At 46.6% G+C, this 27,987-nt stretch overlaps 1 pseudogene; it reads left to right on the top strand.

The window, feature by feature from the left end:
* Positions 1 to 12,529: 12,529 nt before the first annotated feature.
* The window catches only part of LOC132406593 (uncharacterized), a 43,007-nt pseudogene continuing 27,549 nt past the window's right edge, over positions 12,530 to 27,987 (top strand).

Raw genomic sequence — 27,987 nt, 5'->3', positions numbered from 1 at the left:
CACCTCGCACTTGTCAATCTGCCATTTCTGAGCCCATTTTTTCAGCTGATGCAGTTCCCACTGCAAGCTTTGAACATCTTCCCTGCTATCTACTACACTCCCAATCTTGGAGTCATCTGCAAATTTGCTGATCCACTTAACCACATTACCATCCAGATCATTGATACAGATGATAAATAACAATGGACGCAGCACCGATCCCTGCCGGCCTGCCACCAGTCAGAGATACAACCATCTAATACCACTCTCTGTCTATTCCCTCAAAGACAATGTCTAATCCAATTTACTACTTCATCTTGAATGCCAAGCGACAGAACCTTCTTGACTAACCTCCCATGTGGGATCTTGTCAAATGCCTTGCTGAAGTCCATATAGATAACATCCACTGCCTTGCTTTCATCAACTTTCTGGTAACTTCCTCTTGGTTAAACACAACCTATGACACACAAAGCCTATCCCTAATCAGTCCCTATCTATCCAAATACTCATATATTTGTTTCCTTAGAACACCTTCCAATAACTTTCCCACTACTGATGTCAGGCTCACCGACCTATAATTTCCTGATTTGTTCTTGGAGCCTTTCTTATACAGCAGAACAACATTAGCTATCCACCGATCCTCTGGTAGGCCACTAAGAATGACTCAAATTAAGGGTCGGCACAACATTGTGAGCTGAAGGGCCTTGTCAGGAGGGGCCGGATGGACCCAAACGTAGGACGCAGGCACTGAAGTACTAGGGGGAGAACAGGATGGGGATGCCATGGCACTTAAGGGTAGAGCTGGGGTTCAGGTAGATAGAGTTCAGGCAGGCAGAGGGGAGTGGCTCCCAAAGTTCAAGTTCAGGTAGACAGGTCCCCGGGGTTCAGGCAGACAGGCAGGTCCTCAGGGTTCAGGGTTCAGGCAGGCAGGTCCCCGGGGTTCAGGCAGACAGGCAGGTCCTCAGGGTTCAGGGTTCAGGCAGGCAGGTCCCCGGGGTTCAGGGTTCAGGCAGTCAGGTCCTCAGGGTTCAGGCAGACAGGTCCCTGGGGTTCAGGCAGACAGGTCCCCAGGGTTCAGGGTTCAGGCAGGCAGGTCCCCGGGGTTCAGGCAGACAGGTCCCCAGGGTTCAGGGTTCAGGCAGGCAGGTCCCCGGGGTTCAGGCAGACAGGTCCCCAGGGTTCAGGGTTCAGGCAGGCAGGTCCCCGGGGTTCAGGGTTCAGGCAGGCAGGTCCTCAGGGTTCAGGCAGACAGGTCCCCGGGGTTCAGGCAGACAGGTCCCCGGGGTTCAGGCAGACAGGTCCCCAGGGTTCAGGCAGACAGGTCCCCAGGGTTCAGGGTTCAGGCAGGCAGGTCCCCGGGGTTCAGGCAGACAGGTCCCCGGGGTTCAGGGTTCAGGCAGGCAGGTCCTCGGGGTTCAGGCAGGCAGGCTAGATAAGCTGGCGGAGAGCCCTCCCTTGGCGGGCCACATATATCCCGGGTAGGGATGCCCTCCAGGCGGAAACACTGGAGGCCTGGGCACAACGCGGACCCCTAGGCGGGTGCGGGGCACTATCCCAGGGTTTGGGTGGAAGAGGAGGACGGGGCAGAACCACTGCCAGGCAGCGGCAAGTCGGCTAGACCTGCCTGACAGAGACAAGGGATAGGAACAGGCAGAATCACTGCCGGGCAGCAGCAGGTCTGCCGGATCTGCGGATCTGCCTGATGGAGGCAAGGGATAGGAACAGGCAGAATCACTGCCGGGCAGCGGCAGGTCGGCCGGACTTTGCCCGACGGAGGCAAGGGATAGGAACAGGTAGAACCACTGCCGGGCAGCGGCAGGTCGGCCGGACTTTGCCCGACGGAGGCAAGGGATAGGAACAGGTAGAACCACTGCCGGGCAGCGGCAGGTCGGCCGGACTTTGCCCGACGGAGGCAAGGGATAGGAACAGGTAGAACCACTGCCGGGCAGCGGCATGTCGGCCGGACTTTGCCCGACGGAGGCAAGGGATAGGAACAGGCAGAATCACTGCCGGGCAGCAGCAGGTCTGCCAGATCTGCGGATCTGCCTGATGGAGGCAAGGGATAGGAACAGGCAGAACCACTGCCGGGCAGCGGCAGGTCGGCCGGACTTTGCCCGACGGAGGCAAGGGGTAGGAACAGGCAGAACCACTGCCGGGCAGCGGCAGGTCGGCCGGACTTTGCCCGACGGAGGCAAGGGGTAGGAACAGGCAGAACCACTGCCGGGCAGCGGCAGGTCGGCCGGACTTTGCCCGACGGAGGCAAGGGGTAGGAACAGGCAGAACCACTGCCGGGCAGCGGCAGGTCGGCCGGACTTTGCCCTACGGAGGCAAGGGGTAGGAACAGGCAGAACCACTGCCGGGCAGCGGCAGGTCGGCCGGACTTTGCCCGACGGAGGCAAGGGATAGGAACAGGTAGAACCACTGCCGGGCAGCAGCAGGTCTGCCAGATCTGCGGATCTGCCTGATGGAGGCAAGGGATAGGAACAGGCAGAATCACTGCCGGGCAGCGGCAGGTCGGCCAGACTTTGCCCGACGGAGGCAAGGGGTAGGAACAGGCATAGGTCCAGGGTGACCAACACAACAGTCATGATAACAAGAAAATTGGAAACGGCCGGCAGACAGTGCGACCAAAACAAACGAGCGGAGAAGCGGGACCAGCGCATGGGAAGAAAGGCAGGGAGAGGACCAACCTGGCAGTACTGGTACAGGGCAGAGAAGCATGATGAAGAGTAGATCCGAGCCTGGGCAGGATAACAGAATGCAGAGAAGAGTTCGGAGCCAGCGGAGAAACGGGTAACAGAACAAAATGACCACCCGCCTGGTCCCAGTCCCAAGGCCCCTTATAAACACCTGCAGCTCAATGAGTTACAGGTGTGTCTTCTTGAACCAGGAGGGTCCTAACTAGATCACAGGTGACGGGAGGGACAACTGCAAGACCCGGAGTCCGGAGCCCTCGGACCGGATCAAAACCCGCAACCCGGTTCCGGACCGGACCCTGACAGGCCTTTACTGTGCTGTATTGTTCTATGTTTCTATGTTTCCTATGTTTCTATCTCTGCTAGGGCCCATGGAAATTCTGTACTGATTCCCTTACCATATAAACTCTGTGGCCACTTTGTTAAGTACTTACAGGAAGTACCTAATAAAGTGGCCCCTGAGTGTATGTCTATAGTCTTCTACTGCTGTAGTCCACCCTGTTCAAGGTTTGACACATTGTGCAAAGTTGCTCTTCTGCACACCACTGTTGTTACATGTGGTTATTTGACTTACTGTCACTTTCCTGTCAGCTTGAACCAGTCTGGCCATTCTCCTCTGATCTCTCCCATTAACAAGGTGTTTTCACCCACGGAACTGCCATGCACTGGACGTTTTCCCTCTGATTTCCACACCACTCTTTGTAAACTCTCGAGACTGTTGTGCATGGAAATAGGAGATCAGTAGTTTCTGAGATAACCAAACCATCCTGTCTGGCACCAACTGTCATTCCACCATCAAAGACACTTTGATCACATTTCTTCCCTGTTCTGAAGTTTGTTCTGAACAACAACTGAGGCTTTTGACCATACTTCATGCATTGCTGCCATATTATTGGCTGAGGAGATACTTGCATTATTGAGCAGGTGTGCAGGTGTACCTAATAAAGTGGCCTCTGAGTGTATATGACTGAGGACCCAATCCCTATTCAGTTCATTTAGAGAAAGGCAATACACAATAAAATACAGACCCATCAAATGAATAACAGAATAAATTAACATAAGTGCATTATCTTACGAGACTTACAAGGATGTTGCCTGGATTGGAGGGTGAACCTTATGAGAGTAGGTTGAGTGAGCTTGGCCTTTTCTTCTTGGAGCAACAGAGGATGAGACGTGACCTGATAGCGGTGTATAAGATGATGAGAGGCATTGATCATGTGGTTAGCCAGAGGCTTTTCCCCAGGGCTGAAGTGGCTAACACGAGGGGGCATAGTTTTAAGGAAAAAAGTACCAAGGGGCTGTCAGGGGAAAGGTTTTTACAATGAGTGTGGTAGGTAGGTGGAACGCACAGCCAGCAGTGGTGATGGAAGCGGATACAATAGGGTCTTTTAAGAGCCTCTTAGATATGTACATGGAACTTGGGAAAATAGAAGGCTATGCAGTAGAGTAATTCTAGGCAGTCTCTAGACTAGGTTACATGGTCAGCACAACATTATGGGCTGAAGGGCCTGTAATGTGCTGCGAACTTCTATGTTCTATGTTCCTATTGGTATTTTTGCTACATTTCTGTGTGCAAATTGGCTGCAGTGCCTAATACACTAAAAGTTGCCATTGATTGTAAAGCACTTTGGGATGTGTGATGGACTTCAGTTATGCTTGCATTGAAGTATGCAGCAAAGGGGTTTCTTTCTGTGAATCTGGTATGGAGTGTATGGCAGGTAATGTGTTGGGTGGAACCACAATTGAATATTGCAGGGGTGTCAAAAACAGCGACTGAAAAAGGCTCTGCAGATGTGTGAAGTATTTCCTGAAGGATAGGAAGGGGCAAGTGTGTGTCACTGAAGTTCCAATGTATTCAAGTTCACGGCATTTAGAAATTCATCGCAATCTGATCTGATTGAGAAAAAAACTGTGGAACCTTTTTACAATTGTACTAATCATGGGACTTTTGGGGGAAAAAATTCAGGACTGGAATTTTAGAGTTTTGCGTTGGTAACCCAAGTGAGAATATGGCTGTAGTTAAACTCTGGGGCGGACAAAGTCATGAAGGTTTGTTTCGGAATTGGTGACATTGAAGTACAGTGAATATGAGGTCCATGCACTTGTATAAAGATCAGCATGCTCGCACCTCAAGGTTAAATCTCAGACCTGAATGCCATTTAACGTTCTATTTATTGTTGATCAGCAAACAGTCTTGGTGCAGGGTCAAGGTTCATCTTCAAAAGAAGGGAAACTGAACCCTTCATTCTCACATGAAACATATGTTCAGTACAGTCAGTCAGTTTCAGGCAGACTAGAGACTGGGAGCGGTTGGAAATTGCCAGCTGAAAGTATTGTGAACAAATTAAATTGACAATATCATTATTCAAATAGTCTTGGCAAACACTCAAAATGATGATGTGGCGTCCATGGAAACTTGTCACTGCAATACAACAACGTGATACTAGCACCTGACATTTAACCTCCCTCTCCTCCGAGTAGGAGAAACACTTACACACACACACACACACCATAGTTGCACTATTGACACTGCTGTTCGATGTCCTGTTGGTAGTGTAATGATGCACCCTGCCAGTACACCATTCACCTGTATAAAACAAAACTGATTCTATCCTACCACCCCTAAAAGTACAGCCAGTTGTGCCATTGAAATATTTACCTTCTGCAAAATGATCAAACATAGAAGATAAGTAGGTTTAAAAGAAGCTGCAAAGTTGTGTTCTTACAAAAATATTGAGATAAGGGAACCTGGTAAAATATAATGAGCCAGTTGTCCCTTCATCTCGTCACCTGACTGCTTGACGACAGCCCAGTGATGGATGAGGGTTTCTATGCCGGCTCTGTGAGGCTGCATGAGTCAGGCATAGGTTCACAGCTCCAACACGGCTCAGATATGACATTTCAGTCACAGAATCCAGGCTGGAGTGGGAGACAGGCGAATGCCACACTGATACAAGAGGGGCACTCTCCCAGGGCTGGTGCAGAGCCAAGTTCCAGGGAACAAACAAGGAGAACCTCACTCTTCAGCTGTGATTTTCCTAGAAGAATACTTACTATAAACCCTAGGTACCTCAGGTGAAAGCTTCCAATCCCAACAATAGGGATCTTCAACTAAAATCAACAAATGATTAGATTAGATTAGATACAACTTTATTGTCATTGTGCCGAGTACAGATACCAAGCCAAGTGAAATGCAGTTAGCATCTTACCAGAAATGCAAAGAATAGTGTTATTTACAAAATAACTGTGAATAAAAAATAAGTGCTACAGCACACAAATATAAAAGTACTGAGACAGTACAATATAGGTGCAATACTGTTTAACGCTGTGATGTGAGGTTCAGCAGGGTCACAGCCTCAGGGAACAAGCCCTTCCTGTGCCTGCTGGTGCAGGAGCGGAGGCTCCTGTAGCGCCTACCAGATGAGAGGAGAGTAAAACGTCCATGGTTAGGGTGAGCTGCATCCTTGATAATGCTTTTCGCCCTGCCCAGGCAACGTTTATGGTAGATGTTCTCAATGGTGGGCAATTGGGTGCTGATAATCCGCCAGGCAGCTTTCACCACACGCTGGAGTGCTTTGTGGTCCAATATGGGACAATTGCCACACCACACTGAGATGCAGTTGGTGAGTATGCTCTCAATGGTACAGCGGTAAAAGTCCATCAGTATCCTGGGACAGAGGTGAGCTTTCTTCATGCTCCTCATGAAATAAAAGCGCTGTTGTGTCTTTTTGATCAGGATGGAGGAGTTCAGGGACCAGGTGAGGTCCTTGGAAATATGGACACCAAGGAATTTGAAACTTGATACATGCTCCACTACAGCTCTATTGATGTAGATGGAGATGTGAATGTGTCTCCTAGCAAGCCTGAAGTTCACAATGATCTCCTTGGTCTTCTGGGTGTTAAGGGCCAGGTTGTTGTCGGCACAACCATGTGGTCAGGTGCTGGACCTCATCCCTGTAGGTCGTCTCGTCTTCCCCTCTGATCAGGCCAACCACCGTGGTGTCATCTGCGAACTTGATTATGGAGTTTAAACCATGTACAGGAACGCAGTCATAGGTGAAAAGGGAGTACAGAAGAGGGCTCAGCACACAGCCTTGAGGCACGCTGGTGTTCAGGGTGAGAGTGGAGGAGGAGAGGTTGTCTAACATAACAGATTGGCGTCTGTTAGTCAGAAAGTCCAAGGCCCAATTGCAGAGGGATGAGCTGATACCAAGTTGGCGAAGTTTGGCGATCAGCTTGGAGGGGATCACAGTATTGAATGCCGAACTAAAGTCAATGAACAGCATTCTGACGTAAGAGTTGGGGCTGTCCAGGTAGGTCAGGGCAGAGTGAAGTGCTGTGGAAATGGATCTCTTACTTAAAATAAAGGAGCTTTATCAGGAAATTAACCTGCGTGTATTAGATGCCTAGGCACTCATCCTCAGGATAAGAAGGATCTGATTTGAAACCTTTGCCTGAGAAGCTGAATGCTTTGAGTTATGCTGAGAGAGAAGAGGTAAGTGCTCAGGAGATTCAGGTTGAAGAAGTTGCCAACCCTGTTAATTAACCGGCTTCCTAATCCAAAAGGTCAATCAACCAATGGGAGGCTGTGGGAGGAGTATAGGTGTCAATGCCTCAGTTGGTCCTGAGTGTAGGGAAGGGGAAGTGTTTCCAAGGGAACTCAGGTGACAAGTGTAGGTAGTACTTCAGCTACTCCTGGACCCGCAAAGCACAGACACAGACCCACTTGTAGCAGATTTACTATATCCTTAACACAAGAAAATCTGTATATGCTGGAAATCCAAAGCAACACACACAAAATGCTAGATGAACTCAGCAGACCAGGCAGCATCTATGGAAAGGAAAAAACTGTCCAAATTTCAGGTTGAGACCCACTCTATCTTGGGTGCCTAATGATATCAGAGGTCAAGTGGATAGCATCAGGGGGAAAAGAAAAAGAAAAAGGAAAAGAATAAGGAAATGAGACTGAGCACATTACTTGTGAAACAATGGTGTCTGGTAGACTCTTCTATGTCCTATCAAGTTTGTGTTTCAGTGACATCAGATGTAACAGATTTAAACAAAGCCAAGTCCCCACACCAACTGGGAACATCTCATTCACCCAAAAGACCAAGCATTTTAATGCTCCAAGGTTCAGGAACAGCAGGGCTGTTTCTCCATGGTTTCTTTTAACTCTCCATTACTTTGCTGTGGATTTAATCATTCTCCCTGACCTTCATGTTGAGTCAGGAGTTGGAATCATACATGAACTTGGTGAGGCTGCAATTGGAGTATTGCCTACAATTTTGGTCACACTGTTTTTTGGCCTATTTTTTCCTGTATGGTCATCAAGCCCATTTGCTTGAATTACACAAATCCCACAGGACAGATGTCATTCAACTGGAAAGAAGGTCTAAGAGAATGCTATCAGTGCTTGAGGACATGGGTTATAGGCAGACATTAGGCAGGCTAAGACTTTGTTCCTTAGAGTGAAGTGTATAAAGTCATGACGAGTATCCAGACTTTTCCCAAGGAAAGGGAATCAAAAACTAGAGGGCATGGGTTTGGGGGGTCAGATTTACAAGGGACATGAAGGGCAACTTATTCATGCAGAAGTTGGTGTATAGATGGAACAAACCGCCAGAGGAAGTATATATGATGTAGGGACAATACAACATTTTGTTAGACAAGCGTATGGACAAGAGGGGTTCAGAGGGATTGAATCAAATATGACTAGCTTAGATGGGCATGTTGGTCACCAGGACTAGTTAGATCAATGGGTCCACCTCATTTCTGTGTTGTGTTAGTCTGTGGGTGAGCTTGTGCTTGTTACTATTGCCCAAAAGTTTCTCAGATCAAATCCAGGTTAATGCTACGGACCTCAATTTGAACCATACTGAAGAGGGAACAAATATATATACAGTATTCCATGGAGTCATAGAGTCATACTGCATAGAAACAGGCTTCTTGGCCCATCTTTTCTGTAAATTAGTGTAATTTACGTGAATTACACTAATCTTATTTGTATTCTCCTGAATTTCCATCAGATTAATTGGAGCAATTCCAACCCTCGGCCAAAATCACTGAAGTAGATTAGCCTATTCCTTTGCACCTGAATGATGTATTAATCATTATGTGGAACAGCCAATAACTGCTTCTCTTGTGGGCCCGTTGGAGGAAGATCTCAGAAAAAACTCTTCCTTCACACCCTCCTCTGCACTCATTCAACATACTCCATTCATCAAATGCTTAGCTTTAGGTAAGACCCTAAATCATTCTGTTTTCCAAATGTCCTTTTGTAAGAGATATTGTGCTATGTATGGCTTTTGGATTGGCTTGCAAAAATAAATTTTTCACAATATCTGTTCTGGGACCCTTACTTTTCGTGATTTTTATAAATGACCTGGATGAGGAAGTGGAGGGATGGATTAGTAAGTTTGCTGGTGACACAAAGTTTGGGGGTGTTGTGGATAGTGTGGAGGGCTGTCAGAGGTTACAGCGGGACTTTGATAGGATGCAAAACTGGGCTGAGAAGTGGCAGATGGAGTTCAACCCAGATCAGTGTGAAGTGGTTCATTTTGGTAGGTCAAATATGAGGGCAGTATATGGTATTATTGGTAAGACTCTTGGCAGTGTGGAGGATCAGAGGGATCTTGGGGTCCGAGTCCATAGGACGCTCAAAGCAGCTGTGCAGGTTGACTCTGTGGTTAAGAAGACGTTAAGGGGCCTTCATCAATTGTGGAATTGAACTTAGGAGCAGAGAGGTAATGTTACAGCTATATAGGACCCTGGTCAGACCCCACTTGGAGTACTGTGCTCAGTTCTGGTCACTTCACTACAGGAAGGATGTGGAAGCCATAGAAAGGATGCAGAGGAGATTTACAAGGATGTTGCGTGGATTAGGGAGCATGCCTTGTGAGAATAGGTTAAGTAAACTCAGCCTTTTATCCTTGGAGCGAAGGAGGTTGAGAGGTGACCTGATAGGGGTGTACAAGATGATGAGAGGCATTGATCATGTGGATAGTCAGAGGCTTTTTCCCAGGGCTGAAATGGTTGCCACAAGAGGATACAGGTTTAAGGTGCTGGGGAGTAGGTACAGAGGAGATGACAGGGGTAAGTCTTTTAGTCAGAGAGTGGTGAGTGTGTGGAATGGGCTGCTGGCAACGGTGGTGGAGGCGGATATGATAGGGTCTTCTAAGAGGCTTTTAGATAGGTACATGGAGCTTAGTAAAATAGAGGGCTATAGGTACGCCTAGTAATTTCTAAGGTTGGAACATGTTTGGCACAACTTCATGGGCCTGTCTTGTGCTGTAGGTTTTCTATGTTTCTATGTTTCTGTCTTGGTACCTGTGATAATATAAATCAATTCCAATATCGGTAGTGCTATGCTATTGAATTTCTAGGCCATTGTCTGGATATTCCATCATGGTTACAGCATGTATATTTACTAATGGGTTTTCCATATGATGTCATAGAGCTACAGAGTGTTACAGCATAAAAAAAGAACCTTTGGCTGAACAAATCTGTGCTAATCATCATCAACCTAATTACACATATCCTGTATTAATATTAATTCATATTCCCCCTACATTCTCATCCACTCTTTCCAAAATCCACCACTCACTTACCCATTAGGGCCAACTTACAGAACCCAATTTACCTTTTACCACACACATCTTTAGGACATTGGAGGAAACCCATGCAGGCACAAAGAGCATGTGCAAACTCCACACAGACAGCTCCTGAGGTCCAGATTGGACCCGGATGTGCTCTGCGATGAGACAGTGGCTCTACTCTCTGCACTAGTGTTCCACCCTTAGCAGTTCAAAAGACAAAGTACTTAATTGCCTGCAAAACACTTTGAGAAATACTGTGGGTGTGAAGAGTGCTCCATTATTACAACATTATCTTTCACAGCTATTAGCTTCATGTATAGGTGCTATCAGAGTAACTTGGTGAGGTTGCTGGTGAAATATCTGCAGAAATCCATTAATGCTTTTAGAACCATCTGGGCAGCAGGTTCTTGAATCATTCTTTCTCCCCTCTTTTGTTCTTACTGTACTTGAGGTGTCGTTCCCCTTGTTCCACTGAGTCCACTCAACTGAGGTGACATTGTAAAGATTTGAGGACCCTGGCTATCACTGAAAGATTATTGAATGCCTGGGCAATATCCTCTCAAAATCGAGATGGTGAGGGCTGACAGACGACTGCACCAGGGATGGAGGAACGGAAGACTCTCCTGTAGAGACAGAATCAAAAGTTTATTCATACGAATTCCACCAGAACAATGATGGTCCAACTAAGTGATACCGCGAGATGAATCATTCTCGAAACACTAGGACCCTGCAATAAGCGCTAATCAGGAGTTCACTTTAAATAATCACATTGTGCAGAAAACCCACGCCATTCAAAGTAAACTTGACAAGATTAAACAGAAGTGACAATAGATAAGACAACAATTAACAACTGCAGGTGCACAGGCCCGTAGAGCTCATGATAGTACTTCCCTCCCTAAGGCTGGCACCTGATGACCCAGGGGGCCATGGGGAACATGAGACGGGGTGGTAAACTCCAGACAGACCTGATGCTCTCAAGACAGGGCTGGCAAACAGACCTCCTGATGCTCTTGAACGAGGGCTACTGAAATAGAGACAGACCTGATGCTCTTGAGACCGGGCCAGTAAACTCAGATACATTGCACATAACTTAGAAATGTAGAATCAAACTCAGGAACATGGAATCAAACTTAGAAACTTTGAATAATCCTTGGAAACCTGGAAAGTAATGGGGGAACCAGGAAACCTTGATGATCTTGAACGTAGACTAGAGAAGTTCGGAATGTGGACTTGAGAAACTCGGAAAGTAGCCTTGGGACAAGCTCTGAGAATAGAAGGCAGCCTTGCCTCCAGATGACCAATCACCAAGTCACTGTTGAACCCCTGCTGGGTCCATTTATGGCAATGCACTACTGTCACAGTGTGTGCTGACTAACAACTGGACCCAGGTGAGGAGGAATGATAGGTTCCCATGTAGAGACAGAAACAAGAGCTTATTCATAGGATTTCCAACTAAACATCAGCAGTTCAACCGAATGACACCGTGAGATGAATTATTCTCAAAATACCAGGGCCCCCGTGATAAGAGCTAATCAGGAGTCCACTTTAAATAACCACTGTATGTGGAAAACCCATTGCAGTCAAAATAAAGATTAAACAGAAAGCACAAGGGCTTAATCACTCTAAACAAGACAACAATGAACAAATACCCATGCACAGGCCCACAGGGCTCATGACAGATGGATCATTCAGAACAGTTTTGAGAACCTCATACTTACACAATCGGGGGCACATAGGGAACGGGTTGAAGCTGTGGAAAGAGGGGACCACCTCATGAACTCCCCAATTCCTGCCCTGGCAACCATCTGTGCAAGAATTTATGGTTCCACATTAATCTCATCCCTCGCGCTGGGGCTATATGGTGTTGAGGCGCGTCCCCTGGGTGGTGGATGGGGGATCCCTCATGTGAGGGGTGCACTGGATAATATGGAAGAAGGTGCCGCGAACCTACATAGCCTAGGAGAAGGAACTCCGATTCCAAACCCGGGTAGATAGGACTCGTTAGCCTTGGATGGCAGCCTATCTAGGAGAGGGTAAACTCTGATTTTAAACCTGGGCAGGTGGAGCTTGTTAGCATGGAAATGCCATCGCCTAGGGGAAGGTGACCCCGACAGAAAACCCCTGGTCCTCCAGGTTGGGGGTTGTGCAATGGGCTAACAACCCGTTCACGTAAAACAAGCAATTGTTACAGAAACCGTCAACAGATTGTCAACCACTAACCCAGATCTCGGGAAAAGCAGGGCCCCATTCAGGAGGCTGATGACGCGCTGCAACCAAACCCGTCAGGAAGCTGCTGGGCTGACAACCCTCCTTCACCCGAGGAAAACCATAATGGAGGTTCCAAAGCTGCTCTCACAGAAGAAATCTATCCTAATCAGAACATGGAATGTGAGATCGCTTTGGGAGACAGATAGGTGTGCACAGGCAGTGAAGGAAATGAACCGATACCACCTCACTCTCCTGGGCATGTGCGAAGCAAGGTGGGATACTTTGGTGAGATCAAACTTCAGACGGGAGAAACTCTGCTCTATTCCGGCAAAGAAAAAGAGGAAGACCCGCATGAGGCTGGTGTGGCCCTGATGTTGTCCAAAGAAGCAGCCAGAAGTTTGATAGAACGGGAACCAGTGTCCGACCGTATCGTCACAGCCAGGTTCGAGTCCAGATTCCAGAAGGTATCCATTGTCCTGTGCTACGCCCCAACTAACAACGCAGAGGAAGAAGAAAAAGATCTCTTCTACACCCAGCTTCAAGCAGTAGTTGGAAAGGTACCTAAGCAAGGTATGTTGATCATCATGGGAGATCTGAATGCCAAAGTAGGCAGCGATAACACTAGCAGGGAGAGAGAGATGGGCCAGAATGGTTTGGGGAATATGAATGAAAATGGAGAACTCCTTAATGACTTCTGTGCCTTCAATGAACTGACCATTGGAGGTACCCTCTTTCCCCACTGATGCTGCCACAAGATAACCTGGGTCTCGCCTGACCATCAAACAGAGAACCAGATTATTCACGTCATAGTTCACCAGTGCTGGAGAAGTTCATTGAAAGATGTGAGAGCCAAAAGAGGAGCAGATATTGGATCTGACCACCATTTGGTTGTTGCAAAGCTGAAGATGAAGCTGTCAGCCAAGAAGAAGCAACAGAACACGCGAATAAAGTTTGATGTTAGAAAACTACAGACGGAAGAGAACAGGAAAGATTTCCACATCGCCTTGCAAAACTGCTTTGGGGCTCTTCAAATAGAGGAACAAGATGAGAGAACAGTGGAACACGCCTGGATTACCTTCAAGCAGGCCACTGTAGGAGCCTGCAAAGAAGTACTGGGAAGACCACCAGTCAACAGTAAACTTGGATCAGGGACAAGACATGACAGAAGGTGGAGGAGAGGAAAAGCTCAAACAGGAGTTGAATCAGGCCAGAACCCGGCAACAGAAACAAATCACCGCCAACAGGTACAGTTTGATGGCCAAGGAGGGGAAGAAACAGCTCAGAAAGGACAAGAGGTCATACTTCAATGAAATAGCAGAGCAAACAGAAACAGTGGCCAGTAAAGGGGACCTCAAGGAACTCTACACAACAACTAAACTTTTGAGAGGGAAGAAAAGCAATTTCAACAGACATGTTAGAGACAAGACAGGCCATCTGCTCACTTCGGTTGAAGATCAGCTGGCGAGATGGAAGGAACACTTCCAGGAAGTATTGAATAGACCATCACCACAGAACCCACCTGACCTGGAGCCTGGAGACCCACTCAACATCAATACAGGTGAAATCACTAAGCAAGAAATTCGAAAAGCCCCGAAAAGCCTGACGAATGGCATGGCTGCTGGAGAAGACAACATTCCTGCAGAAGCATTGAAAGAGGGTGGAGAGGTTATGGTGGACCATTTGCATATACTGCTGAATTTGATATGGAGAACAGGACAGATCCCATCAGATTGGAAGAAGGGCCTCCTTGTGAAGCTGCCAAATTCTGGAGATCTTTCACTGTGTGGCAAGTGGAGGGGGATCACCTTGTTGTCCATTCCTAGCAAAGTTCTCACCAGGGTCATCTTGGAGCGGATGAAAGACGCCATTGACCAGAGACTTAGAGATGACCAGGCAGGGTTCAGGAAAGAGAGATCATGCATTGACCAGATAGCTACACTTAGAGTCATTGTGGAGCAGACAATAGAATGTCAAACTCCACTATATGTGTGTTTTATTGACTTTGAGAAGGCACTTGACAGCCTGGACAGAAAGTCAATGTGGAGCATCTTAATGTACCGGAAGAGATGGTGAATATCATCAAGCAGCTTTATGATGGCTTCTCATGCAGGGTCATCCACGATGGGAGACTGTCCGAAGAGTTCCTGGTCACTACTGGAGTCAGACAGGGATGCCTGCTGTCTCCTCCACTTTTTCTTGTGGTACTCGACTGGGCTACAAGAACAGCCTATGCTGGCTCAGAGAGAGGCATCCAGTGGATGTTAACAGGGAAATTGGAAGACCTGGCATTTGCAGATGATCTCGCTGTTCTCTCACACCAGCTTCAAGATATGCAGAAGAAAGTAGATTGCTTGGGAGAGACCTCACAGCGAGTAGGCCTTAAGATCAGTCAGGAGAAGAACAAAGTTCTACACATTAATAACAAACAAGAGGAGTCATTACGGATTGAAGGACAAATAGTTGAAAATGTAGACAAATTCACCTACCTCAGAAGCAAAATCAGTAAATCAGGAGGTACAGATGAGGACATCAGAGCAAGGATTGGAAAAGCCCAACATGCCTTCAGAACCCTGCGACCTGTTTGGAGATCTACAGCCATTCTGTCAAAACTAAGCTCCATATATTCAACTCTAATGTGAGTTCTGCTATATGGATCTGAAACATGGAGAATCACTAACACCAGCTGCAACAAAATCCAGGCCTTTCTCAACAAATGCCTCCGGCAGATCCTCCGCCTCAAGTGGTACGACAGAGTGTCAAACCTAGACCTATGGAAGAGAGCAAACCAAGAGTTCATTGTATTCCAGATAAGGAGGAGGAAGTGGAGATGGGTCGGCCACACCTTGAGGAAGAGCCAGTCGAATGTCACTCGACAATCACTCAAATGGAATCCACAAAGGAAGAGAAGAAGAGGTTGCCCAAAGCAAACCTGGAGGCGTAGGCTTTTGGATGAACTGAAAGCCGCCGGCCAAACTTGGGAGACTGCAAAAACATCTGCTGGAGATCGCAGAAAGTGGAGGACTCTTGTTGAGGCCCTATGCTCCATAAGGAGCGAAAAGGATTAATGTTTAGTCTCATCAGCCACCTCAAAACCCACAGGACTGCAGTGGATGTTGTGGTAGCTAATAGTGTCATTCCTGTGCCACTCAATTAGCCACTCTCACATCGGAGGAGATCACATACTGGACAAGCAGGTTTGTCAACAAAGTACAGTTGAGTATCCTGTATCCTGGTGTGCTCAGCACTGTACCTCAATAACGAACACAACATGGTGTCAGAAGTGGTTGATCGTCGATGAATTGGTACTGCAGAACAAGTGAGGCCCCCGACTAGACAGAGCTTACAGTAAGACATCCCTTATTCACAAATATCTATGAAAAATATCCAGGGACTTATCAACCTATGCTGGTTGCTAATTGTATGCACCATGAGGCATGAGCTGAGAAAGGGTTAGGGTTGCTAAGCCACGCCTTCAAGCTACACCCAAATGTGGATACATTATAAAAATCTACGGGTTACTAGCTTGGGGAAGTGCACAGAGATACATACACAGCAGGGAAATCAGAGAAGTCAGTCAAACTCTCAGGAAGAGAAAACGAGACTTTTGTAGCCCAAACAAATAAAATAATAAATAAACCAACAACCCAGAAAAGGAGCAAATACCTGTAGTACCTACATCTACTTGCCTAATAAAGCCCCCCGAGACATTTGATTTCTCTAAATCAGGATACTTTGAGAGATGGCTCAGATGCTTTAAGTGTTTTAGGGTTGCAAGCAATTTCACTCCAAAGAGCATCAAGTAAGCACACTGATATACTGCATTGCTAACAAAGCAGATGACATTATGGGTGGATTAGGACTGACAGATGCTCAGAAAAAGGAGGATAAAACTGTGCAGGACAAATTGAAAGAATCTTTCACGGGAAAGCAAAATGTGATAAGAGAGAGCAAAGTTCAACTCCAGAACATAGGAGGCAGCTGAAAGTGTAAGTGACTTCATTACAACATTGTATGCCCTGTCAGTCAACTGTGCACTTGGAAATCCGAGAGATGAGTTAATTAGAGACAGGGTTGTCATCCGGCTAATAGACACCAAGTTGTCAGAGAGACTTCAGTTGCAGTCAAATCTCACATGAAAGCAAGCTATTACAATGGTCGGGCAGTGTGAGAATGTTCGTCAGCAGCAGGTGGAACTCAGGCACGAAAACATTGCTGAGAAAAGCTAGAAGCTGTACAAAAGGAAGGGTACAAACAGGATGCATTCAGAAAGACTACAGAAAGAGGTGACAGTAGAGCTCAAACAAAACAGAGAAACAAAGCAAACAGGTAAAATATCCAAATGCAGATGTGGCAAGTTTCTTTACCACATCAAAGAGCTCTATCCAGCAGGAGCAGTGAAATGCAACCAATGCAATAGAGTTGGCCATTGTAAAAGCTATTGTCACTCAAAAACAGTTCTTCAGGTCAAAGGAGACCTTGATTTAGATGAAGAGAGAACTTTCCTTGGGGCTCTATATTCAAATAGACACAGCTGGTGTACCACAGATCAGTTGCAAAATGAAGCAGTGAAATTCAAAATGGACACTGAAAGAGATGTCACAGTGACCCTGAATGTCTGTTTACAAACTGGTGAAGAAAACAGACATTACACTAAACCCAACAAAGAAAGCCAGGGAAATATAAGCTCAGTGTGAAACAAATGTTTGCTACTTCCATCTGTAAAATTGAGAAACAGTTAAAAGAGGTTGTCTATGTTGTTTGGAATCTCTTCTCACCACTACTGGGACAATGTGCCTGCATGAAGCTGAATCTCATTACAAGATAGGATTCACTGAACATTGTTCAGTGGCAGAAGTACCCAGAGTTGTTCATAGGCCTGGGGATACTGAAAGAAGATTACCTTATCAAACTGGGGCCAGGAACGATACCCTACTCTCTGACTACTGGCTTGAAAGAGACACAGTCAGCATTCTTGATGGTTTGTCACTAATGGGCTCCAGACCCATCATTCCTGCTTCAATGCACACCAAAATCATCAGTCAAACCCACCAAGAACATCAAGGCTTCGAAACATGTTGTTCAAGAGCAAGGCAAACCGTGTGGTGACCTGCTCGGAGCACACAGATTACATAAAGCTATGTGAAGCATGTTGTTCAAGAGCAAGGCAAACCGTGTGGTGACCTGGTCGGAGCACACAGATTACATAAAGCTATGTGAAGCATGTTGTTCAAGAGCAAGGCAAACCGTGTGGTGACCTGGTCGGAGCACACAGATTACATAAAGCTATGTGAAGCATGCAGAAACTGCACAAAAATCATGCTGAACCCCCTTGTCCTGCAGCACTCCCAGACTTTTTACGACAAATTGTAGGCACAGACACTTTAGAGCTGAAAAGAGACAAATATCTTCCCACTGTGGATTACTACTCAGAGAATGAAGTATCCAAGCTGTCCTCTACATCCTGAGCAGTGGTTACACAGTACCTGAAAGCTGTATTCGCTCACCTTGGAGTACCAGAGACACTTGTGTCAGACAACGGTGTACAATTCAGCTGCTCAGAATTCAAAGCCTTTGCTAGGGACTGTGAGCTCAAACACCAGACAAGCAGTCTATAGCACCCACTGGCAAATGGAGAAGTGGAAAGAGCAGCACAAACTGTTAAGAATCTCCTACAGAAGGCAAAAGATTTTTACAAAACACTATTAGCTAATCTCTCCATACCTCTTGCAAATAGCTACAGTCCGTCAGAGCTATCAGTGGGCTGGAGACTGAGAACAAGCCTGCCCATTATTCTTTCCCTTCTCCAACCTCACTTACTGGTCTTAGACAAAGTGAGAAATTTTGGGACAACACAGTGTGAGAAAACGTGCACAATCTCAGACACAGAGCAAAATCTTTGTCATCGCTCAGGAGTGGTGAACCTGTTTGGGTTTTAGAGCAATTCACCAAAGGAACAACAGTCCGGCAGCATGCTTCAGGATGTGTGTGCTCAGAACATCACCAGGTAATCAGGCAGGACAGGCAGGTGCTCATGCGCCTTCAACATTCACAAAAGGTAGAGAAAAGAATAGAGTGGCCTGATCCTTGTCATGAGACGGACGTATCTGTTTACTCCATGATCCATGTTTACAATGATCCACTCTGACACTTCCAGAACCTATACCGAGTTGGGTCATTTATCTGTCCCACCACAGAGATATACTCCATTGTCTAATAGCTTAGGATAAGTGACTAAAGGGGCAGAATAACCCTTTCACTTCTGTACCAACATCCAGCCTGGCAGTTGAATTGTTCAAACTCTGTATCGTCACTAGCACTAGGACCAGGCCTGTAGCTTCAATACGTTCTGGGCCTGCACCCTGTCACCACGTTCTGGCCTGTACCCAGCCTTTTGATATCAGCCCGGCACTTGGATTGGTCCAAACTCGCTCTTGATTTAGGTGGATGGGCTCCGAAATTCCTCCACTCTGACTTTTCTCCACTTCATGCATCCCAACTTAATCTCAACCACGTCTCGACCTCACTCTGACCACCTCTCCTCGAATATGTCTTGACCTTGCTCTGACTTTGCATTTCACAGCATGCCTCGACCCTGGAGTCAGTCTTGCCTTCGCTCGCCTCTTCATTGTTTTTGCTGATCATTTACTACAGAAAATATGTTATTAAGAAAGTATTTAGTTGTATTTCTTGCTTTATGAACTGCCAGTAAGCTGTCACTCATGGCCAGTATTGCCATCTTAAACCAGCATTTGGCATACTTGCCTTTAATGGTTGAGGCGCTGAGCAAGAAAGTCAGTATGTCATAACGCTGTCCTATAAAATTTCAGTGAGGCCACACTGGAGTGAGTATTGTATGCAGTCTGGTCACTGCATTATGAGAAGGATGTGAAATCTTTGGAGTGGTTGCAGAAGAGGTTTACCAGGATGGTTCCTAGATCAGAGAGTAATAGCTACAATGAGAGGTTGGACAAGCTTGGATTGTTGTGTCTGGAGCATGAAAAGCTGAGGGGTAACTTGATAGAAATATATGAAATTATGAAAGCCATTGATGGGGTAGATAGTCTTTTTCCCAGGATCAAAACATCAAAAACCAGAGGGCATAACTTTAGCGTGTGAGGGGAAAGGGGGGGGGTGGGAGTTTAAAGGAGATGCATGAGGAAAGAGTAATAGGTGCTTTGAACATGCTGCAAGGGAGGCGGTGGAAGCAGATATGACAGCAATGTTTAAAAGATATTTATCCTGGTACATGAACAGGCGGGGAATGGAAGGATACAGACCATGTGCAGTTTAAATTAGCATCATGGGTGAATGGCCTGTTGCTATGCTGTGCCTTTCTACGTTCTGTGATGATCCGGCACCCCTGGTCATTGAAATCAAATGCCATGCGTTGGAATTATGGCCATTGATTCTGCCATTTGTAGCTTGCTGCTCAGTCTCAATATAATGGTGATAGTTATCTTAGGATGTCTTAAATAACACGTGGACATCTCTACTGTAAAGTAATTCACACTCTCTCCATTGCCTGCACTGAGTGCATCCCTGCCTCTGAAAGGCTGCAAACAGGAGCATCTTGTAGCCTGTTGTCCGCTTACGCGAGATGCTGGGAGGATCACTCCAGGTCACACATCCCTCACAGCAACATGGATTTCCTTTCACTGTGAAACCTGCATGCCCGTGCTTACTAAAGACGCAGCAGTTGATGTTGCTGTTTCTTCTGCACCAGCACACTCCTGTTGTGGAAGAGGAATGAACAGTGTGGTCATGCTGATTCAGAAATAATGTCTCTGTGTTCACCTCCCCTAACGTGCATGAGAGGTCAGTTGCAAACAGTGAAGAAAAGGGGGGAGAAAAATAATATTGCAATAACAGCATTATCCCCACCATCAAGGTAATTTTGCAGCAAATCCATGAGAAGTGATAACTTAAAGTTCATGGAGGAGCATAAGGTGACCTTTCAAGGCAAAGGACACCTACTCAGTCCACAATATTTACTACTCACTAACAACTATTTGCCCTTGGCTGCCCTTTAGTGGTGGTAGATTGCAGTGGTTGGCAGGAAGGACGATGAAGTTTGAATGTTGCTTTGCAGTAGACTTTAATCCCTGTCCTAGACCTTCACCCTGAGTCTCGTTGAGTGGTGTGCATGTGAGCATGACTGAGTTCATGCAGGTGAGAGGAAGGTTTGTGGATGCCTGACCCTCTCTCTTATCAAATCTAAGTTAATGGGGAAAGACAGGAAGGCTAGACATGGGAATGACATTAAACAGGAAATTAGAAATGCGTGCAAAAAAGGAACAGTAGTTATGATGGGTGACTTCAATCTACATGTAGATTGGGTGAATCTAATTGGTAAGGGTGCTGAGGAAGAGGATTTCTTGGAATGTATGTGGGATGGTTTTCTGAACCAACATGTCGAGGAACCAACTAGAGAGCAGGCCATTCTAGATTGGGTATTGAGCAATGAGGAAGGGTTAGTTTGCAATCTTGTCGTGCGAGGCTCCTTGGGTAAGAGTGACCATAATATGGTGGAATTCTTCATTAAGATGGAGAGTGACATAGTTAATTCAGAAACAAAGGCTCTGAACTTAAAGAAGGGTAACTTTGAAGGTATGAAAAGTGAATTAGCTTAGACTGGCAAATGATACTTAAAGGGTTGACGGTGGGAATGCAATAGCAAGCATTTAAAGATCACATGGATGAACTACAACAATTGTTCATCCCAGTTTGGCAAAAGAATAAACCAGGGAAGGTAGTGCACCCGTGGCTGACAAGGGAAATTAGGGATAGTATCAAGTCCAAAGGAGAAACATAAATTAGCAAAAAATAGCGGCACACCTGAGGACTGGGAGAAATTCAGAGACCAGCAGAGGAAGACAAAGGGAATAATTAGGAAAGGGAAAAAAGATTATGAGAGAAAGCTGGCAGGGAACATAAAAACTGACTATAGATACGTGAAAAGAAAAAGATTGGTCTAGACAAATGTAGGTCCTTTACAGTCAGAAACAGATGAATTGATCATAGGGAACAAAGACCTGGCAGACCAATTGGATAACTACTTTGGTTCTGTCTTCACTAAGGAGGACATAAATAATCTTCCAGAAATAGTAAGGGGCCGAGGGTCTAGTGAGATGGAGGAACTGAGGGAAATACATGTTAGTAGGGAAGTGGTGCTCGGTAAATTGAAGGGATTAAAGGCAGATAAATCCCCAGGGCCAGATGGTCTGCATCCCAGAGTACTTAAGGAAGTAGCCCAAGAAATAGTGGATGCATTAGTGATAATTTTTCAAAACTCCTTAGATTCTGGATTAGTTCCTGAGGATTGGAGGGTGGCTAATGTAACCCCACTTTTTAAAAAAAGGAGGGAGAGAGAAACCGGGGAATTATAGACCGATTAGTCTGACATCAGTGGTGGGGAAAATATTGGAGTCAGTTATCAAAGATGTGATAACAGCACATTTGGAAAGAGGTGAAATCATTGGACAAAGTCAGCATGGATTTGTGAAAGGAAAATCATGTCTGACGAATCTTATAGAATTTTTTGAAGATGTAACTAGTAGAGCGGATAGGGGAGAGCCAGTGGATGTGGTATTTTTAGATTTTCAAAAGGCTTTTGACAAGGTCCCACACAGGAGATTAGTGTGCAAACTTAAAGCACACGGTATTGGGGGTATGGTATTGATATGGATAGAGAATTGGTTGGCAGACAGGAAGCAAAGAGTGGGAGTAAACGGGACCTTTTCAGAATGGCAGGCAGTGACTAAATTTAGACGAGAGAATTAAAGGCAGCATCTCCAAGTTTGTAGTTGACACGAAGCTGGGCGGCGGTGTTAGCTGTGAGGAGGATGCAAGGTGACTTGGATAGGTTAGGTGAGTGGGCAAATTCATGGCAGATGCAATTTAATGTGGATAAATGTGAGGTTATCCACTTTGGTTGCAAGAACAGGAAAACAGATTATTATCTGAATGGTGGCTGATTAGGAAAAGGGGAGATGCAACGAGACCTGGGTTTCATTGTACACCAGTCATTGAAGGTGGGCATGCAGGTACAGAAGGTGGAGAAAAAGGCAAATGGTATGTTGGCATTCATAGCAAAAGGATTTGAGTACAGGAGCAGGGAGGTTCTACTGCAGTGGTACAAGGCCTTGGTGAGACTGCACCTAGAATATTGTGTGCAGTTTTGGTCCCCTAATCTGAGGAAAGACATTCTTGCCATAGAGGGAGTACAAAGAAGGTTCACCAGATTGATTCCTGGGGTGGTAAGACTTTCATATGAAGAAAGACTGGATCGACTAGGCTTATACTCACTGGAATTTAGAAGATTGAGGGGGGATCTTATTGAAACGTATAAAATTCTAAAGGGATTGGACAGGCTAGATGCAGGAAGATTGTTTGTGATGTTGGGGAAGTCCAGAATGAGGGGTCACAGTTTAAGGATAAAGGGGAAGCCTTTTAGGACCGAGATGAGGAAAAACTTCTTCACACAGAGAGTGGTGAATCTGTGGAATTCTCTGCCACAGGAAACAGTTGAGGCCAAGAGGAAGTTAGATTTGGCCCTTGTGGCTAAAGGGATCAGGGGGTATGGAGAGAAAGCAGGTACAGGGTTTTGCATTAGATGATCAGCCATGATCATACTGAATGGTGGTGCAGGCCTGAAGGGCTGAATGGCCTACTTCTGCACCTATTTTCTATGTTTCTATGTTTATTTGTCTACTAATCCCTGTCCTCCCTGCAACTCCCAACCTTCCTACTACCCTGATCCCCCTCCATTCCTCTGATCCCTCATCCTCCCCCAACCCCGCTCTTCCTGAACATCCCAACCCGCCCTGAAATCTCACACTCTTTACCCTCCTCTGACCCCAGCTCCAACCCTTGCCATGTCCTCACCATCCCCTCTGACCTTCCTCTCTCTGAGGCAGAACGTTCTGTCCTTAGCAAGGGCCTCACTTTTGTCCCCCTCACACCTCAGTGAGTTCTGTGCCCGCCATGATGCTGAACTCTTCTTCCGTCGCCTACGTCTCCGAGCCTACTACTTTAATTCCCCTCCCCCTATTATTGACCCCGCCTCCTCCTCCTGGACACCCCACTTCCGGGCCTTCTACCTGCACTCGATCTTTTCATCTCCAACTGTCGTCGAGACATCAACCGTCTCAACTTCACCACTCCTCACTGCTGTTCCAACCTCACTCCCTCTGAACGCACTGCCCTCCACTCTCTCCACACTAATCCTAACCTCACCATCAAACCCGCAGACAAGGTTAGTGCCGTAGTGGTCTGGTGGACAGACCTCTACCTCACCGAGGCCAAACGGCAGCTCTCTGACACCTTCTCTTACTTATCCCCGGAACAGGACCCCACCAAAAAACATCAAACCATTGTCTCTCGTACCATCACTGCCCTTATCAACTCTGGAGACCTTCCATCCTCAGCCAAAAAACTCATAATTCCCACACCTCGCACTGCTCGGTTTTACCTACTCCTCGAGATCCACAAGCCTGACTGTTCCAGTAGCCCCATAGTTTTGGCCTGCCCCTGCCCCACCGAACTTGTATCTGCCTACCTGGACTCCATTTTGTCACCCATAGTTCCATCCTTCCCTACCTACATCCAGGATACATCCCACGCCCTCCACTTCTTTAATAACCGAGTGTCAGTGCAGGCAGCGGAACGGAAGTAAGGAGTGCTCGTGGTCGACAGATGACTGGAGATCGGAGGATCGGAGGATCAGCCATTGTAGGTAGGCCAAGACCCTTGGACCTACCTGTAGAGTACCTGAGGAGGAAGGTAAAACTGTGCAGGTGTGGGTGACATCAGCGGTGAGCGCAGGCTTTAAAAAGAGGCCCACTTTCAGGAGTGGGCAGCGGAGTGTGTGGGAGCAGAGTGCTGGGCTTTGGCTCAGGGGCTTCGGCGCAAGGGGACTTCGGTGAGAGGAAATCAGTGAGCCTGAGTACGTGCTTGCTGAGGTAAAAAGGTAAGGTCAGTAGGTTCATTTTTCATTTATTCTGACTAATCTGGGATCAGGTAATGGGGGAGACAGTTAGAGCAGTGTTGTGCTCCGTATGCAGTATGTGGGAGGTCAGGGTCAACACAGTTGTCCCTGATGACCACACCTGCAAAAGGTGCGTCCAGCTGCAGCTCCTATCAGACCGAGTTAGGGAATTGGAACAGGAGCTGGATGAACTACGGATCATTTGGGAGGCAGAGGCAGAGATAGATAAGAGTTATCGGGAGGTAGTCACACTGAAAAGACAGGAGGTAGGCAAATGGGTGACAGTCAAGAGAGGCAGGGGGAGCAGACAGAGAGATCAGAGGAACCCTGTGGCCATCCCCATCAAAAATAAGTACACCATTTTGGATACCGTTGGTGGGGATGACCTACCAGGAACAAGTTGCAGTGGTCCTGTCTCTGGCACTGAGGTTGGACCCTCGATTAGGAAGGGGAGGAGGGAAGAGAAGAGAGCGGTAGTGATAGGGGATTCTATAGTTGGGGGTGGATAGGAGATTTTGTGGGGAAGGTTGGGAGTCTCAGATGGTATGTTGCTTCCCTGGTGCCGGGGTCCGAGACATCTCAGATCGGGTGCTGGTTATTCTCGAGAGGGAGGGCAAGTATCCAGATGTTGTGGTCCATGTAGGGACCAATGACGTGGGTAGGATGAGTGAGGGGGTCCTGCGTAGGGAGTTCGGGGAGTTAGGTGCGAAGCTGAAGAGCAGGACCTTGAGGGTAACAATCTCAGGATTGCTACCTGTGCCACGTGCAAGTGAAGCAAGGAACAGAAGGATTATACAGATTAATACATGGCTGAGAGGATGGTGCTGGAGGGAGTGCTTAAGGTTTTTAGATAATTGGGCTTTGTTCCAGGGAAGGTGGGATCTGTTCCGAAGGGACGGTTTACACCTGAACCGGAGCGGTGCTAGCATTCTTGCAGAGAAGTTTGCTAGTGCTTCTCGGGGGGGGGGGGGGGGGGTTTAAACTAAATTTGCAGGGGGCGGGGATCCAGAACGTGAGGGAGGATAGCGACAGGAAGAATAAAGGACAGGTGGGGACTACACGGTTCCGGAATATTAAGTGTGTAGTTGAGGAAGGTGAGGCGGAACAAGTGATAAGGAGGACTCATGTACAGAGGGATGGTCTGACGAAAAATGGAGTTAAATGTGCAGAAAGAATAAGTAAATTTAGGAAGGACAACAAAATTCTAGGGGCGTATAGCCCGATGGGAGTTCGGGGAGCTGGGTTAAGCACAATAGGCAGAGATTCAAACAGAGAGAGGAGAAATGGGCTAAAAATTCTATATCTGAATGCACGAAGTGTCAGAAATAAGGCGGATGAGCTTGAAGCTCAGGTGCGAATGGGTAACTATGATGTTGTTGGGATAACGGAGACATGGCTGCAGGGAGATCAGACCTGGGAAATGAATGTACAGGGGTATGCGTGCTATCGTAGGGACAGAAATGTGGGCAGAGGGGGTGGGGTGGCCCTGTTGGTGAGGAATGAGATTCAGTCCTTTGCAAGGGGGGACATAGGATCAGGAGAAGTAGAGTCTGTGTGGATAGGACTGAGGAACAGTAAGGGCAAAAGGACCCAAATAGGTGTTGTCTACAGGCCACCAAACAGTAGCGTGGATATTGGGTGAAAGTTGAATAGGGAGTTAACATTGGCATGTGGCAAAGGTAATGTCGCAGTAGTTATGGGGGATTTCAACATGCAGGTGAACTGGGAGAATCAGGTTGGTGCTGGACCCCAGGATAGGGAGTTTGTAGATGCATTTTTGGAACAGCTTGTACGAGAGCTGACCAGGGACAAGGCTATTCTGGATTTAGTGTTATGTAATGAACAGGATTTGATAAGCGATCTTGAAGTAAAGGAGCCATTAGGAGGTAGCGATCATAATATGTTAAGTTTTTATCTGCAACTTGAGAAGGATAAGGGCAGATTGGAGGTGTCAGTGTTGCAGTTGAACAGGGAAACTATGGAGCCATGAGGGAGGAGCTGGCCAAAGTTTACTGAACGGATATCCTAGCAGAAAAGACAGTGGAACAGCAATGGCAGGTATTCTTGGGAATAATGCGCAAGGTGCAAAATCAGTTCATCCCCCGGAGAAGGAAGGATTCAAAGGGGGGAAAGGGGCCACAGTGGTTGACAAAGGAAGTCAGAGATTGCATAGCATTAAAAAAAAAGGAAGTATGACAGAGCTAAGGTGAGCGGGAGGACAGATGATTGGGAAGTTTTTAAGGAACAACAGAACTTAACTAAAAAGGCAATACGGGGAGAAGAAATGAGGTACAAACGCAAGCTAGCCAGGAATATAAAGGAGGACAGCAAAAGCTTTTTTGGGTATGTGAAGAGAAAGAAGATAGTTAAGAACAATGTTGGGCCCTTGAAGAATGAATTGGGTGAAATTGTTATGGGAAACAGAGAAATGGCAGAAGAATTTAATAAGTACTTTAGATCTGTCTTCACTAAGGAAGACACAAGCAATCTCCCAGATGTATGGATGAGCCAAGGACATAGGGTAACAGAGGAAATGAAACATATTGACATTAGGAAGGAAACAGTGATGAGTAGACTGATGGGACTGAAGGCTGACAAATCCCCAGGTCCAGATGGTCTGCATCCTAGGGTACTAAAGGAGGTGGCCCTGGAAATTGAGGATGCATTGGTAATCATTTTCCAATGTTCCTTAGATTCAGGATCAGTTCCTGAGGATTGGAGAATGGCTAATGTTATCCCACTTTTTAAGAAAGGAGGGAGGGAGAAAACAGAGAACTATCGACCTGTCAGCCTGACATTGGTGGTGGGGAAGATGCTAGAGTCCATTATTAAAGATGAAATAGTGGCATATCTAGATAGCAGTGATAGGATTGGGCTGAGCCAGCATGGATTTACTAAGGGTAAATCATGCTTGACTAATCTGTTGGGGTTTTTCGAGGATGTAACCAGGAAGTTAGATGGGGGAGATCCAGTGGATATAGTGTACCTCGATTTTCAGAAGGCATTTGATAAAGTCCCACATAGGAGATTGGTGGGTAAAATCAAAGCTCATGGCATTGGGGGGAAGACATTGACATGGATAGAAAACTGGTTGGCAGATAGAAAGCAAAGGGTAGCGGTGAATGGGTGTTTCTTGGATTGGCAGGTGGTGACTAGTGGGGTGCCACAGGGCTCGGTATTGGGACCACAGCTGTTTACGATTTACGTCAACGATTTAGGTGAAGGCATTGAGAATAACATCAGCAAATTTGCTGATGATACTAAGCTGGGTGGCAGTGTGACATGTGATGAGGATGTTAGGAGAATTCAGGGTGACTTGGATAGGCTGGGTGAGTGGGCAGATACTTGGCAGATGACGTTTAATGTGAATAAGTGTGAGGTTATCCACTTTGGGAATAAGAACAGGAAGGCAGATTATTATCTGAATGGTGTAGAGTTCGGTAAGGGAGAAATACAAAGAGATCTAGGAGTCCTTGTTCATCAGTCACTGAAGGTGAATGAGCAAGTGCAGCAGGCAGTGAAG

Source organism: Hypanus sabinus, chromosome 16 (genome assembly GCF_030144855.1).
Source record: "Hypanus sabinus isolate sHypSab1 chromosome 16, sHypSab1.hap1, whole genome shotgun sequence".
NCBI lineage: Eukaryota > Metazoa > Chordata > Chondrichthyes > Myliobatiformes > Dasyatidae > Hypanus > Hypanus sabinus.
The sequence above is the reverse complement of the archived record's forward strand: the minus strand, read 5'-3'. Positions and strand labels throughout refer to the sequence as shown.